This window comes from Gorilla gorilla, chromosome 10, assembly GCF_029281585.2.
Source record: "Gorilla gorilla gorilla isolate KB3781 chromosome 10, NHGRI_mGorGor1-v2.1_pri, whole genome shotgun sequence".
NCBI classification, from domain to species: domain Eukaryota; kingdom Metazoa; phylum Chordata; class Mammalia; order Primates; family Hominidae; genus Gorilla; species Gorilla gorilla.
Window position 1 is genome coordinate 110816654 of NC_073234.2, and position 16615 is coordinate 110833268.

At 43.8% G+C, this 16615-nt stretch overlaps 2 long non-coding RNA genes across 2 annotated transcripts in view; both read right to left on the minus strand.

Moving 5' to 3' along the window:
• Positions 1 to 289: 289 nt before the first annotated feature.
• On the minus strand, positions 290 to 7606 carry LOC129525759 (uncharacterized). Its single transcript, XR_008670223.2, has 3 exons — positions 7472 to 7606; positions 1789 to 1920; positions 290 to 384 (listed from the first exon to the last, which is right to left on the minus strand). It is a non-coding gene; the product is annotated as an uncharacterized lncRNA (long non-coding RNA).
• Positions 7607 to 10042: 2436 nt separating this feature from the next.
• LOC115930228 (uncharacterized) overlaps positions 10043 to 16615 on the minus strand; it is a 47270-nt gene continuing 40697 nt past the window's right edge. Inside the window, exon 7 of the long non-coding RNA XR_008670224.1 lies at positions 10043 to 10273. This is a non-coding gene — a long non-coding RNA (uncharacterized lncRNA). The remainder of the gene's footprint in view (positions 10274 to 16615) is intronic.

Consider the following 16615-nt stretch of genomic DNA (forward strand, 5'->3'; position numbering starts at 1 on the left):
AAGTTAAAAAATAAAACAAAATAGGGCCCTTGCAGATGTAATTAGTTAAGGATCTTGAGATGAAATCATCCTGGATTTAGGGTGGGTCCTAAATCCAATGACTGGAGTGCTTATGACCAGAGCAGAGATCCCACAGAGGAAGTCGCAATGTGAATGAAGAGAGAAGCAAATGGAAGTGAAGCATCTGCAAACCAAGAAATGCCACACATTGCTGGCAACAGCAGAAGCTAGGAGAGAGGCATGGAAGAGTCTCTCTCTCAGAGCCTCCAGAAGAAACCAATCCCGTCAACACCTTGGTTTCTCACTTCTAGCCTCCTGAACTGTAAGAGAATATATTTCTGTTGTTTTAAGCCGCCCAATTTATGGTAATTTGTCATGTCGGCCCTGCAAAACAAATACAGTAAATTAACACCTGCTGCAGGTAGTCTTGAAGAGTCCGGCAGCCTCTGCCACCTGCACTTTGTTGTCTGTGGACACTCTGACATTCTTAACTGATTCCTTCAGCCCACCTCGGACCTTATCCTGACCCTCACTAACATTAAATGCCATCTCTTTTCCTCCTCTTTCTGAGCCTCTGCAGTATGACATGGGGAGGGATTGGAGTCAGGGAGGCTGTGGGATATTGTGTATGTCAGGAGGAACTTTGGATAAGGCATGAGTTAGTCAAGGCTGGGACTGGTTAAAGGATCAAGGTCAAGCATTGGATGAGCCTATGTGGGCACACATTGATTGGGAATTTTTTTTCTTTTTTTTGAGACAGGGTCTTGCTCTGTCACCCAGCCTGGAGTATAGCGGTGCAATCATGGCTCAGTGCAGCCTCGACATCCCAGGCTCAAGCCACCCTCCCATCTCTCTCCCTACCAAGTAGCTGGGACCACGGGTGTGCGCCACAATGTTGGGCTATTTTTTTTTAAATATTTTGTGAAATCAGGGGTTTCATTATGTTGCCTAGGCTGGTCTTGAAATCCTGAGCTCAAGTGATCCTCCCACCTTAGCCTCCCAAAGTGCTGGGATTACAGGTGTGAGATACTGTGGCGCAGACAGACTGGTACTATTTTTAAAAGCCAAAAATAATGGTCAGAAGGGCAGGCTTTGCAACACAAACATCTGATAGCCTTCATTTGATGTAGTAGGTAGAATAATGGTCCCTCAAATATGTCCATTCCCTAATCTCCAGAATCTGTGAATATGTCTTTACATGGCAAAAGGGACTTTGCGAATGCCTCTCAAGCTAAAGATTTTGAGATGGGGAAATTATCCTGGACTACCTGAATGGGCCCAGTGTAATCACAAGGGTCCTTCTGAAAAGGAGATAGGAGAATCAGTCAGAAAAGGAGATGTGGTCGGGTGTGGTTGCTCACGTCTATAATCCCAGCACTATGGGAGGCTGAGTGGGAGGATTGCTTGAGCCCAGGAGTTTGAGACCAGCCTGGCAACATAGTGAGACCCTCTCACTACTAAAAAAAAAAAAAAAAAATTAGCTGGGTGTGGTGGCACACACCTGTCATCCCAGCTACTTGGGAGGCTGAGGCAGGAGAATCACTTGAGCCCAGGAGTCTGAGGCTGCAGTAAGCTATGATCAGGCCACTCACTCCAGCATGGGTGCAGGATGACACCCTGTCAAAAACAAACAAACTACAACAACACTATAAAGTATTATTGGCTGGGTGCAGTGGCTCACACCTGTAATCCCAACACTTTGGGAGGCTGAGGCAAGAGGATTGCTTGAGCTCACCAAGGCTGGGTGACATAGGGAGACCCCATCTCTACAAAAAATTTAAAAATTACCGGGTGTGGTGGTGCATGCCTGTAGTCCTAGCTACTCAGGAGGCTGAGGCAGGAGGATCGCTTGAACCCAGGAGGTCAAGGCTGCAGGTGAGCTGTGATTGTGCCACTGCACTCCAGTCTCAGCAACAAGACCTTATAAAAAAAAAAAAGAAAGAAAGAAAATGTAGTAACAGAAGCAGAGAGAGGAATTTGAAGATTCTATGCTGCTTTTTTGAAGGTGGAGGAAGGGGCCAGGAGCCCAGCAATGTAGGCCATCTCTAGACTCACTCTCTCGGAAAAGGCAAGGGTGTGAGTCTCCCTCAGAGCCTCCCAAGGAATGTGGCCTGGCTGATACCTTGGTTTTGCCCAGTGAGACTCAGTTTGGACCTCCAACATCCAGAACCATACAAGGATGAATTTGTGTGAAGTCACTAAGTTTGTGGTAGTCTGTTACAGCAATCATAGAAAACTCTCCTCCTGGGCCACTGACATGCTCCTGCTGTGGGGGAGCTGCCCACTGCTTCCCAGTCTTTGCCTCCAGAAACAGCCTCATGAGCAATCCCCAAGGATGCAGAAAATGCCCTGGTATGATAGAGAACAGGAGAGGTCTCCCTGGTCAGTCGCCGCTCTTGGGCAGTGTACACCCAGCCATCTCTGGTTTCACAAAGAAACACTTATGCTATGGCACATTTCCTAAAGCACGATAAAGCTGTAGTACCTTGAAACACCAACTTTCATGCTTCTATGGCAGTATCCCTTCATCTCGTCCCTGCCTGTGCACTGCCAAGGGCACATTCTCAGCCTTGGTGTTTCCCATTGCGCTTGGGGATTCTCAAACCTCCCCATTCCACACACCCTCTGCCTTCTCCCTCTCTCTCTCTTGCTCTCTCTCTCTCTTTTGAAATGAGGATCTCATTATATTGGCCAGTCTGATTTTGAATTCCTGGCCTCAAGCAATCCTCCTGCCTTGGTCTTCCAAAGTGTTGAGATTACAGGTGTGAGCTACTGCACCCAACCACCCTCTGCCTTCTCTTCCTGCCATTCAGAATCACTGCTTCATGGAGTTTTCAGGTCTTTACCTACCTACCTATCTCCATATCTATCTGTCTACCTATGAATGTGTGTATGTATCTATCATTTATCTACCTACCTACCTATGTATCTGTGTATCTATGTATCTGTGTATCTATACATCTATCATCTACTTACCTACCTATCTCCATATCTATCTGTCTACCTATGAATGTATGTATGTATCTATCATTTATCTACCTACCTACCTATGTATCTATGTATCTGTGTATCCATACATCTGTCTATCTATCATCTACTTACCTATCTATCTCCATATCTATCTGTCTACTTGTGAATGTATTTATGTATCTATCATTTATCTACCTACTACCTATGTATCTGTGTATCTATGTATCTGTGTATCTATACATCTATCTATCTATCTATCTATCTATCTATCTATCTATCTATCTATCTACTTACCTACCTATCTCCCCATTGTCTATCTATTGTCTATCATCTACCTATTGTCTATCTTTTTAAAATTACTTTATTGAGGTATGAACAACATACAAAAAGCTCTAGTATATAATGTCGACAATTTGATTAATTTGGAGGTAAGTACTTACCCATGAAACCATCACCACAATCTATGCTATAAACATATCTATCATCTCCAAAAGTTATGTATCTCTTATCTTATAACACACTAAAAACTTCCATGGTAATTTGTCTTGTTTAGATCTTACAATCATACTACAGGATAGGTACAATGTATATATATATATATACACATATATAAAAAATATGAATTTTAAAAATAATATTTAGGTTTTTCTGATTATAAATGCAATGATACCTATGCACTCCTTATTAACTGACTATAAACACAGTGTGTAGACTCTTACATGTTCTTTATTGTAACATATACATAAAATAATTAATTAAATTTATTTTGGAGATATATATGTTTATATACACATATATGTATATTCCAAGTATTAACACTTGGGCATGCTATGTAATGTAGTGGGAGAAATTTGCCATATTTTCTCTTCCCAGTCTTTCCTTTTTACCCATGACTTTCTCCTGCTCAACTAAGATATTAGACATCACCTAAGCCTTCTGGAAAGGGTTATGAGAACAGAAGTGTCAAATTCTTGGCTTTTGAGTTTAAGAAGTTGAGATCTAGACACATGGCAAAGGGGATGTGGAAGAATATATAATATCAGGAGCAGGTTTTTCCACCCCAGAGGAGTAGGGGATGGGAAGCAGTGTGGGAGGATGAGATCCAGGTGTGAGAGGCTCCCTGAGAAACAGCCCTGTGCTGTCCTCCTTAGGCCAAGTTGTAGGATGGGGGAACTCAATAGAGGCCCCAGGTCGGAAAGCCTGGAAGCTGACCTCAGGCCCAACATAACTCAAGAGAAGGAGAACAGATGGTTGTGTGCAAGACAGTCTCCATTTCCCCACGTTCCGCCCAGGACAGGAGCAAACAAGTGTTTCTCTTGTGCTAAGGATGTGGAAGCAGCCGAGAGAGAGCTTGCCCTGAGAGGCCAGGGAAACTGGGGTCCAGGGGACACAGCCGTGAGCTTCAGGGACCAATCACTGCAGACCATTTGGAATGAAAATGCCTGAGTATCAGATGTCAATCCCCCAACCGCCAATGCCTTGTCATTTCTTCAGCTCCCTGGAGCTGAGATGAACTCATAGAGAAAGGATTCCAGGGCTGCAAGTTTCTGCTACCTACTGGTAGGGCCTTACCTAGAAATTAAGTTGAGTGGAAGAATTTTTTTTTCCAAGTTGCTTTTGGCCGGCCGTGATGGCTCACACCTGTAATACCATCACTTTGGGAGGTGAAAGGATCATTTGAGCTCAAGAGTTCAAGATCAGCCTAAGTAACATAGCAGAAATCCTGAAACCCCATCTCTACAAAAAACACAAAAATTAGCCAGGTGTAGTGGCCTGCCCTCCAGTCTGGGCAACAGAGCAAGACCCTGTCTCAATTAAAAAAAAAAAAAAAAGTTGTTTTTCCTGCTCACCTGGATGTGTGGATGGAGATTTGTATCCATGACAACAGTACCTTGTAGCTTACTCAGCCATTCCTTAGCTGGTAGATACTTAGGTTGTCCTCCCTACTCACGGGAAGCTACCAATACCAAGACCGTGGCAAGGTAGTGCTTTCCCTTCCCTTAGTATGAATAAACTCACTTTTGTCTTGTCAACAGGTTGATATTTGGGTGATATTTTCCAGGAGCCAGCATTCTAGAGGTCATGGTTTTGTTTGGATATGTAAAGCGTGCTCTTACCGGAAGGCTTTGCTCTGACATTTCCTTCTGCCTGGAACAGTTCGCCTACAACAGCATGTCTGCCCCTCACTTCCACAGGTTCTGCTTAGATGTCCCCATATCAAACAGGCCTTCCTTGGCCACTCCCAAAATAGCATCTCCCCATTCCCACTATCCTCTTGTCCCTCTTTCCTGCTTTATTTTTCTTTACAGCACTTTTCTCCACCCGATATGGAATATATTTATTTACTCAGCCTCCCTTCACTAAAACGTAAGCTATACAAGGGCAGAGACTTTATCTTGTTCCCTGCTATCTCCCCAGTGCTTAAACAGTACCCACATTATTAGGTACTTTGCAATTATTTGTTGAATCAATGTATATAAATATCTTCCACAGATAGCTTTTTGTTTCAATTTTCTGTATTTTTTCTTTTTATTTATTTATTTATTTTTTGAGATGGAGTCTTGGTCTGTCACCCAGGCTGGAGTACAGTGGTGCCATCTCGGCTCACTGCAACCTCTGCCTCCGGGGTTCAAGCGATTCTCCTGCCTCAGCCTCCCCAGTAGCTGGGACTACAGGTGCGCCACCACACCCAGCTAATTTTTGTATTTTTAGTAGTGACAGGATTTCTCCATGTTGGCCAGGCTGGTCTTGAACTCCCGACCTCAAGTGATCTACCTGCCTTGACCCCCCAAAGTGCTGGGATTACAGGTGTGAGCCACCATGCCTGGCCTTTTTTTCTTTTTAAATATTGCCTTTAGGCTCCTGATAAGACAGCTCTTGACAAACAGGAACTGCATCTTACACTACTCTTTATTCTGAGTGTCTGGAATGTAATAGATGCTCAATAAATATTTACTACAGGAAGGGAAGAAAGAAGAGATATGTAAGCAAATGAATAAAACATATAGTAATGTTATGGCTGAGAGCAGGGTGAGATGGTAAAGTAACTCCACCCCTCTTCCTTGATTTTTCACTGCCACCCCCCACCTCAGGATGGCTCATCCAAATTGTTCACCAAGTAAAAGTTAGCTGATTTGGGTGTACAGCTATAATGAGTTGAATATATCTTCCATAAGAAAATGGAAAAGCTTGGAGAGGAGGGGTGGCATGAGAGGGGGGGAAAAAAAAGAGGGCTCTTAGAACAGAAAAGAGAAAAAAGAGGATCCAGGAGAGGAAAACATGAAATATTGGGCAACATTTTAGGACAAAATGAACACTTCGGTACATTTTACACTCCAAGGAAATTACTTGTATTACTCTACTGTAAATTCCCCATGACCCAAACATCAAGATATTCGGCTACCCTCACAGGCCTTGGGTGAACGGTTTTTATGTGTGAAAATTAAGAGAAGGAGCAAATTTCCCAATTGGCTTAAATCAAAAAGGAGCCAAAATAAACCTACAGATACAAGGCACAGACAAGAGAAACAGATTCCAAGGAGGCGGGATGTCAAAGCCAGAGGAGACCATGAGATCATAATCCCTAAGAACTTTGCAGAAATGTTCTATGTATGTATGTATGTATGTATCATCTATCTATCTATCTATCTATCTATCTATCTATCTATCTATCTATCTATCTATCTATCTATCTATTATCTATCATCTATCTATCTCTATCATTTATATCTATCTATCTATTTTTACTTGAGACAGGGCCTCGCTCTGTCACCCAGAGTGGAGCACAATGGTGCAGTTCACAGCTCACTGCAACCCCTAACTCCTGGGCTCAAAGAATCCTCCCACCTCAGTCTCCTTAGTAGCTAGGACTGCAGGTATGCACCACCACACCCAGCTAAAATTTTTAATTTTTTTGTAGAGATGGGCATCTCACTACTTTGCCCAGGCTGGTCTCGAGCTCTTGGGCTCAAGCAGGCTTCCTGCTTCAGCCTCTCAAAGTGCTGGGATTACAGGCATGAGCACCACGCCCAGTTCAAAAATCTCAAGGAGGATATGAGACTATCCTTGGGGCAGGGAATGGGGGTCCTGCCAGTGTTATCTAGTTCTTAAGGGTTAGAGAGGCCCGGCTGATACCTGGCTCTCTGAAATGACAGCCTCCCTGTTCAGCTCCCAGCCTGTGCTTTCCTAGGGTCTTGCCTTTGTGCAGGTCCCTCTGCTCTAGAGAGCCACAGATCTCCACACAGGTGGTGCAACTGGATTGAGACCCATGGTCTTCCAACCTAAGCTAATGCAAATCCGTACAAGGAACAGCCTTGGGCACGTGTGTACGTTTCCTTTTCCTTACCTGCTTTCCCAATTAGAGTGAGAATTAGAAGGATTGCTTCCCTTTTGTCAGGAGTTAGCTTTTCTTCTGCCCCACCCCCAACCCCTTGCCACCCCCCACCCATACCCACCCCCTTACCTTACCCCAAAGTTCTAGTTTGTCTGGAATCTCATGTACCTCTTAGGAAAAGAAATGCTGCCACATCCAAAAGGTGTAAATGTTCCAAGGATAACTGGATTTGGCAAGTCACTGAATACGTTGGTGTACACACCACCTGAAGGGAGGTCAGAATAGCTCTGACAGACAGCTAGGTGCCCAGAAGGATAGATACAATCCAGGTTAAGGAATTGATATTCATTAACAATAATAATTCTTATATAGAAAGATGTTAGCTGTCATACACATGTCCTTATTTATTTATTTATTTATTTATTTATTTATTTATTTATTGAGATGGAGTCTTGCTCTGTCACCCAGGCTGGAGTACAGTGGTGTGATCTCGGCTCACTGCAACCTCCACCTCCCTGGTTCAAGCAATTCTCCTGCCTCAGCTTCCCAAGTAGCTGGAATTACAGGTGTGTGCCACCATGCCCAGTTAATTTTTTGGTATGTTGAGTGGAGACAGGGTTTTACCATGTTGGCTGGGCTGGTCTCGAACTCCTGACCTCAGGTGATCCACCTGCCTTGGCCTCCCAAAGTGCCGGGATTACAAGCGTAAGCCACCGCACCCGGCCTATTTTATTTTTTAATCAGCAATTTACAAGCCAGTCACCGTGGCTCATGCCTGTAATCCCAGAACTTTGGGAGACAAAGGCAGGTGGATCACTTGAGGTTAAGAGTTCAAGACCAGCCTGGCCAACATGTTGAAACCCCATCTCTACTAAAAATACAAAACTAGCTGGGCATGGTGGCACATGCCTGTAATCCCAGTTACTTGGGAGGCTGAGGCAGGAGAAAGGCTTGAACCTGGGAAGTGCAGATTGCAGTGAGCCGAGATCGCACTATTGCATTCCAGCCTGTGTGACACAGTGAGACTCCATCTCAAAAAAAAAGAGAAAAAATCAGACCAGGCACGGTGGCTCAATCCTATAATCCCAGCACTTTGGGAGGCTGAGGTGGGCGGATCATGAGGTCTGGAGTTCGAGATCAGCCTGGCTAACACGGTGAAACCCTGTCTCTACTAAAAATACAAAAATTAGCCGGGTGTGGTGGTGGGCACCTGTAATCCCAGCTACTTGGGAGGCTGAGGCAGGAGAATTGCTAGAACCCGGGAGGCAGAGGTTGCAGTGAGCCAAGATCTCGCCACTGCACTCCAGCCTGGGTGACAGAGCAAGACTCCATCTCGGGAAAAAAAAAAAATCAGCAATTTACAGATAAGGCAATGGGAGGGCCAGAGAGGGTGCCTCTCACTCCCATAGTCTCTGAGCGTGATAACGGTAGTGCCAGACCAGCACACAGGCTTCATGACTTTCAGCAGCATGTTCTTCCCATCCATACGTATTTCTGCACCCTCATTTTAATCCTAAATTCTTTGAAGCCAATCTGTGAATAATAACAAGGGAGTCTGGTTAGACTGGTCCTGTTAATGGCTAGAGTGCTGGAAACCAAAGCTGTGCATTGTGACCTAGTATTTCTCAACAAGCTCGTTCCAGCATAGAGCAGGAGGATCAGTTGTCCTGACAACATCTGTGGATAGGGAGGGGTAAAGAGGGGCTGAGGATGATTACAGATATGCGAACAATTTCACAAAACCTACCTGTACCGACCTCTCCAAAACTGTCTGCAATGGACTCTTGAGGCCTTTTTCATTTTGGATTTGTAGGAGCTGATTATAAAAGTTCTCTTCTTTCTTAGCTAGATTCTCTAGATGCTAAATCCCCATGGCATTCTGTCTAAGCAGGAAAATAAGCCAAGGACAACTTGTTTTCTCAGAACCACCTGAGCCCTCAAGCACTTCACACAAATATCAGCTACACGGCTGGGTGCAGTGGCTCACATGTGTAATCCCAACATTTTGGGAGGCTGAGGCAGAAGGATCACTTGAGGCCAGCAGTTTGAGAGCAGCCTGAGCAATATAGTGAGACACAGTCTCTATTTTAATGTAATATTAAAACATTAAGTTTAAAAAATTAGAACTGAAAAACAAACAAAAACGTGCAAAAAAATATATGCACGATGACCAGAGCTTCCCTTAAAAAGAAGGAAGCTTGGGCTGAGTGCAGTGGCTCACGCCTTTAATCCCAGCACTCTGGGAGGCCGAGGCAGGAGGATCAATTGAGGCCAGGAGTTTGAGACCAGCCTGGACAACATGGTAAAACCCTGTCTGTACAAAATATACAAAAATTAGCCGAGCATGGTGGCATTTGCCTGTAATCCCAGCTACTCAGGAGGCTGAGATGGGAGGATGGCTTGAGACTGGGAGGCCGAGGCTGCAGTGAACCAAGATTGTGCCATTGCATTCCAGCCTAGGCAACAGAGCAGGATCCTGTGGGGGGGGTGGGGGGGGTGGGGGAAGAAGGTTGTAAAGTGAGGAACTTGCCCCAACTTCTTTTTTGGGTTGATTTCTCTTGCCCCCAGATTGTGGGGATGTGGACCATTGGTAAAAAGGGATTAACAAACTCAAGGTCTGAGACCTCTTTTCCCAATCCTTCCTGGGTTTTTTCTGCTGAAATGGAAACCCCCAGCTGTCAGCCCCTTCCATCACGACCTGCCCCCTTCATCCTCCTTCCCGCCTGGGATTTTCACAAGGATATTAGGTCAGAGAGGAGCCATCCACCAGAGCGTAATGGAATTTTTTCATGTTGGGGTCAGCCTTTCTGACAATTGGCATCTGGGTCTTCTTCTCCAGCAGCTCCAGCCAGAAACTCTGTGAGCACTGCTGATCCCTGCTCTCCTCCACGCCTTCCAGGTCCTCATAGCGGCGCCGGATAAGTTGTTTGTTGATGCCCTTTTTTTTTTTGCTTTGCTTCTTCTATTTTTCTGTTCAAAAGAAGAGAATTCAAGACATGGCTTGCTTCTTGGTCTTATCAAGGTCTGCAGGAGGGCCAGGTGCTCTGTTTGAGGCCCCTGGAGCCTCACCTTTACATGGATGTAATAAGCTTCCTTTAAGTCGGAAGAGCTGGATTTCAAGATTCATCCTGAGTCCCTAGCTAGTGTGTATTGAGTGCTTCCAATTTTTAAACAGTTATTGAGCACCTCCTGTGCGTGCAGCACTGTACCAGAGGCTGTAGGAAATATAAGGAATAGTGCATCGTCCCTGTGCTCACAGGAGCAGCATGGAGCAGTACAGGCTCTGGATAAAAACAAAGTGTGAGGCCGGGCATGGTGTCTCATGCCTGTAATCCCAGCATTTCGGAAGGCTGAGGTTGGGTGGATCACTTGAAGCCAGAAGTTTGAGACCAGCCTCGCCAACGTGGTGAAATCCTGTCTTTACTAAAAATACAAAAAAAAAAAAAAAAAATTATCTGGGCATGGTGGCATGCGCCTGCAATCCCAGCTACTCAGGAGGCTGAGGCACAAGAATTGCTTGAAACTTGGGAGGCAGAGGCTGCAGTGAGCCAAGATCACACCACTGCACTCCAGCCTGGGCAACAGAGCAAGACTCTATCTAAAAAAATAATAATAAAAAATAAACTAAATGTGAATCCTGACTCTGCCACTTGGCACCACGGGAATGAGGACAGACTACTAAACTCCTCTGAGTCTTGGTTTCTTCGTCTGTAAAATGGGGACGCTAATACCTATTGGAAATGTAAGAATTCTCTGATTAATGAATACAAACCTCTGCGCATAGACCCCCGCCTTTAGTATGCATCCTACAAATCCTAGTCGTTATGGTTACAATTTGGTGAGGAACATACACATTTGTTAATAATAACGTGGTAAAGGAAAAAATACCTGTCATTTCTAGGTTTTACACTGAGACCCTGATATGAAGGTAGCATCTTAGAATATTCATGTATCATTCACAAATATTCATTAGGTTTCTTCCACAGGCAAGACTCATAACAAAAGAAGTGCCTGAGTTATACGGCTACGTGGCCGCGTGGTAAAGCCAGGATTCAATGTCATGCATACCCCAATTCCAAACTCATTACTAGACCTCCCTGGGCTCTGTATCCGAGGATAAAGCTGATGAAGTAGACCTTCCTAGTTCTTGCCCAGCCCAGCTTTTCAATCCCAACACACATGCACACACGTGCACGTGTGTGTATGCACATACTTATAAACACAACCACAGACACTCCTGTACCCAAGCATGCCAAACAGTAGCTGTTAGCAACATTCCATTAGAAGCCTCAGTCAGGTGCAGTGGCTCACACCTGTAATCCCAACACACTGGGAGGCCGAGGCAGGAGGATTGCTTGAGGCCACAAGTTCAAGACCAGCCTGAGTAGCACGGCAAGACCACGTCTCTAAAAATAATAGTAATAATAAAAATTAAAAGGAGAAGCCTCCAAGAGTCAAGCTGGCAAAGCAGAGGTCATGTACCGGAGAGACATGCTTAGCTCTCTTGGACACCAGCATCACCTGTTTAATATCTGCATAAACTGGCTGGCTTGCCTCTACTCCTTGGCCCCAGCAGCCAAAGGCAGGCTGCTGGGCTTCTCACTCATTGAAACAGATGTGGGGGCTGGGTGCAGTGGCTCACACCTGTAATCCCAGCATTTTGGGAGGCTAAGGCAGGCAGATGACTTGAGGCCAAGAGTTCGAGAGCAGCCTGGCCAACATGGTGAAACCCTGTCTGTACTAAAAATACACAAATTAGCCGGGCATGGTGGTGCACGCCTGTAATCCCAGCTACTTGAGAGGCTGAAGCAGGAGAATTGCTTGAACCCGAGATGGGGAGATTGCAGTGAGCTGAGATCACACCACTGCCCTCCGGCCTGGGTGACAGAGAGAGACTCCGTCTAAAACAAAACAAAACAAAACAAAACAAAAACACAGTGTGGGGATGTAACTGGACAGAATGAAGACCAACCCTTGAGAACAGCCAGAAGTGCCAGGACCCTAGTTAGGAGAAGTTAGGAGACGTGGGAGCCTTCTTCTCAAAGAAGTCAGCAGTTTGTGCATTTCCAATGTGGACATAGAGTAAAGCTCAAAACAAACAACTAGATCTCAGCAACAGCGTGAAGACAAATCTCTGAAGCCACCCTTGGAGAGTTCCTTCAGATTCAGAGCAGATTCCACTGGGAATCCCCAGTAGTTTTCATTTTTAAGGCATGCTTAAAATTTCCTAAAATTGAGCTTATATATGTCAAGATGGCTTTGGAGTGTTGAGGAGAATTGGTCTCTGTGTTTTGTGTGTGTGTGTATACGTGTGGCACATTTACTGGATGGGTGTGGGGCTTGGGGAGTGGGAAGAGCTATGCTGAAAGGAAACTTTTTAAAGGATTAAGAATAAGTACTTGGAAATAATATAGCTGATTAAGAATGCAGGGAAAAGTATAATAGCCACACCATTGTTGGGGAAGGAACTAGAGCCAGAAGGGTGGATAAGGGCCAGATCTGCCACTCACTGAGTAGTTGGAAAATAGAAATGCTTGGTTAAAACAACTGCCCCCTCTCCCTTCCCTTTTGTCTCTTCTCTTGCTTCCCTCCTCCTGACTCTCCTTCCTTTCTTTCCCATATTCTCATGAAAAATGTATCCCACTGTCAAAAATGAGGTGAGTGGGCAGAACTTTTGAACAATGTGACAAAAGCAAAGCACTTATAGATTGCTACTCTTCCCCACCCCAGAACACACGCATGCCACTCCATTGAAAAGCACCAAAGGCTGGCAGAATGTCAGCCTAACAACACGTATTTATAAGCCCAAGCCTAATGACCACTTTCCAAGCCCACACCTCAGCCCTTTCATTCAGTGCCTATACGGGATTCTATTTTTCTGACTTTCTACAAATGGACCTTTTGGATTATTCTTAAAAGAAAGCTAAGTACTCTAAAGTATGAGTACCTATAATCATTGGGAGAAAAAAGGCACACTTCCCCTCCCTACTAACAGGGCCAAAAATTCAGATACAAAAGCCCTTGTGCAAAAAAAAACCCCAGGCAAAATCTCTCACATTCTATAAATGCCACATTAATCAAATACGTTGAGTAGGCAGCTGTAATTTGGGAAAGTTCCCCATTACGTTTTTAAAAGCAGTGCTTCCTTTCCTAATCCCTTTAACATGCCCTAGACAAAGAGTCTTTTAGTCATTGTGTCAAGGCCAATCAGCCTGGCATGCCAACAAAGACGGCCTTTTCTCTGCCTTTTCTCAAGGTTGACAGTGGTAGTTGTCCTGCCTTCCTCTTGCCTGAGGGCCAGAAGTTGATCCCTGGATTCTCCAACAGGTGATAATTATCACCAAGTTTATTCATTTGTCAAAGGTACCCTAATACTTGCACAAAATGGTTTCTTGGAAGTTTCAGGCAGCTGGTCATTCCCAGGGAAAGCCATTTTCAGGTCTTACGGAACAGTCATTCTCTAACTCACAAGTTACCCAATTGTTCTAGCCCTCTAAGACAGAGGCTGGAATAAAAGGGAACTACATCTCAAAAAGGAACTATATCTCAAATCTCAAACTACATCTCAAAGCCAATCTTTATCTCAGATAGGCTCTAATCTAATAGTAAGCTAAATTCAATATGGTAGGGGCACTCGTTGAATGTAAGAGCTGAAGGATGCTTGGAGAATATCTAATCCCATTTTACAGATGAGGGAGCCAAATGCAGAAAAGGGAACAATAATTGCAACATAATAGTTAACTGCTTATCAAACATTTGCTATACTCTAGAGACTGTGCTAAGGTATTTAGCTTATGATTTCATTTAATGCTTTCAATAACCCTATGAGGTAGATTCTATTAGGATTCCCATTTTACATGAGGAAAGTAGAGCTTTGAGAAGCTAAATGTCTCAAATCCCATGATTGGCAAATGAGAGTCATGTGGACTCCAGAGCCTGGGTTCTAAACCTTTATGCTATATTGACTCTTATATCCCTGGTCGCACAGCTAAAGAATAGTAGGATCAGGATTAGAAGCAAGCCCAGAATTCCCCTGCTTTGCACCGCCATGCTGCAACAGTGAATATGACTAAAATCAGAGAACTTGAGTGTCATCAATTACAGACCAGAGATCTGATTCAGCACCAGACAGAAGGTCCACATAGACCCTTCCTGGGGAATGAGCTCTGCTTTCAGAAGTACCTTGGGAACTGGTCTGGGATAGTTTCACTGTTTGTCAGACCAGACTTCTTGTGGTAAATCCACAGAGTCTATCCCAGGGTAGACTTGCCCCTGGAGTTAGAGAAGCTGCTGTCTTTTTTCCTGCCCTTAATCTCCCTGGGCCTGACTTAATAGTAAAGTTCTATAATGTTCCATGTTGAGCAAACATAGAAATTTGGTAGGGTAACTAGGCTGAAAGTTCTGATTTGCCTAAAATTGCAATTCATCCAGCAAGTATTAATTTAATCTCCATGGTATTTCTAATGCCAGTAACCTGGGGATGTTAAGATTTTGCTGCTTTTCTTACAGAAATGTTTCATCATACACATAAAATTACATGTGCTGTTTTTAAAGCTTGGACAGATCCCTTGGGAATGAATTCTAGCAACTTCAGCAAATCTCATTAAAAAACCACTGCCGTGAGAGTTTGTTATTATGGGTCATGTATAATGGCCTCTTACTCATCCCTACCGCTGTGTGCCAGCTAAACTCTGCTCCTCTATCATCTCTGTCAAGCCATCTCTTCTTGGTTCTAAACCCACTTGTTTCAAGAAAGCTCCTCTGGGCCGGGCACAGTGCCTCATGCCTGTAATCCCAGCACTTTGGGAGGGTGAGGGGGGTGGATCACTTGAGGTCAGGAGTTCAAGACCAGCCTGGCCAACATGGTGAAACCCTGTCTCTACTAAAAATTCAAAAATTAGCTGGGCATGGTGATGCATGCCTATAATCCTAGCTACTTGGGAGACTGAGGCAGGAGAATTGCTTGAACCTGGGAGGGGGACGTTGCAGTGAGCCAAGATCATGCCACTGCACTCCAGCCTGGGTGACAGAGCGAGACTCCGTCTCAAAAAAAAAAAAAAAAAAAAAAAGAAACAACCTCTGATGGTATTACGTTATTATTTTTAAAATACCTTTTACTTGCTTAGTGCTTTAGTGTCTACAAAACATGTTTATGTATATTGTGTTGATTTCAGCTTTATAACCTGCAGTACTAAACAGAGACATGTTATTTTCCCTAACTGACTGAAGACATTGAGGTTCAGGGAGTCCAAGAAACTTACACAAGATCCCACACCCATTGACTAAGGAACCTGAGTGTTCTGACCTCAACTGGGGTTTTACATTCTTTCAAATAAAAAAAAATGCTTCATTATTCAGAACAGTTTTAGGTTCATAGCAAAATTAAGCAGAAAACACACACACTTCCTGTACACTCCCTGCAAGTTTGGTTTTCTTTCCATTAAAATATGCTACCTACTCCTAAAGGGCTAGGATTACAGGTGTGAGCCACTGTGCCCAGACAGAAATTTCTTAAAAGATCAAGAAATACAAAGTTAAATCTCTCTAATTATTAAAGAAATAGATACTTAAAAGAGTATTTTTTGCCTGTCAATTTTGCAAAGTTGAACAAGCATGTTAATTCTGTTCAGTGCTAAGAATGCTGTGATGGAGCTGCACGCGGCGGCTCATGCCTGTCATCTCAGTACTTTGGGAGGCTGAAGCAGGAGGATGGCCTAAGGCCAGGAGTTCGAGACCAGCGTGGGACACAGCAAGACCCCATTTCTTAAAAAAAAAAAAAAAAAAAAGAATGCTGCAATGGGATCTCTCGTACTTTGCTATGAAAAGTTAGCTGGCATTTTTGTTTGAAAAGCGATTTTGTGGTACATCTCTAGAGCCTTAAAAATGTTCATATCCTTCATCAAATTTCACTTTGAGAAATCTAGCTTTAGGAAGGACCCAAAGAAACAAAAAAATGTAGGACAGTTGTACAAACATAAATGTTCAATAATAGGAGAAGGGTTCCAAAAAATCATAGACCATCCATGCAATGGAATTCAAAGCAGCCATTCAAAATCTTTTTTCTGAAGAACTTAATATCACAGGAAAATGCTAATGATCAAGTGAAAGAAAAAAAGCAGGACAAAAATGGTATTCAAAAAATAAGTATATTATATATATATATATATACACACACACACACACACAAATACATAGTATATATTCACTATATGTATGCATGGGGTGTGTGTGTATGTATATTGGAGAAAAGTTTGGAAGAAAATATGCCAAAATGTTGAAATGGTATTCTCTTGGTGATAATATTGTGTGATT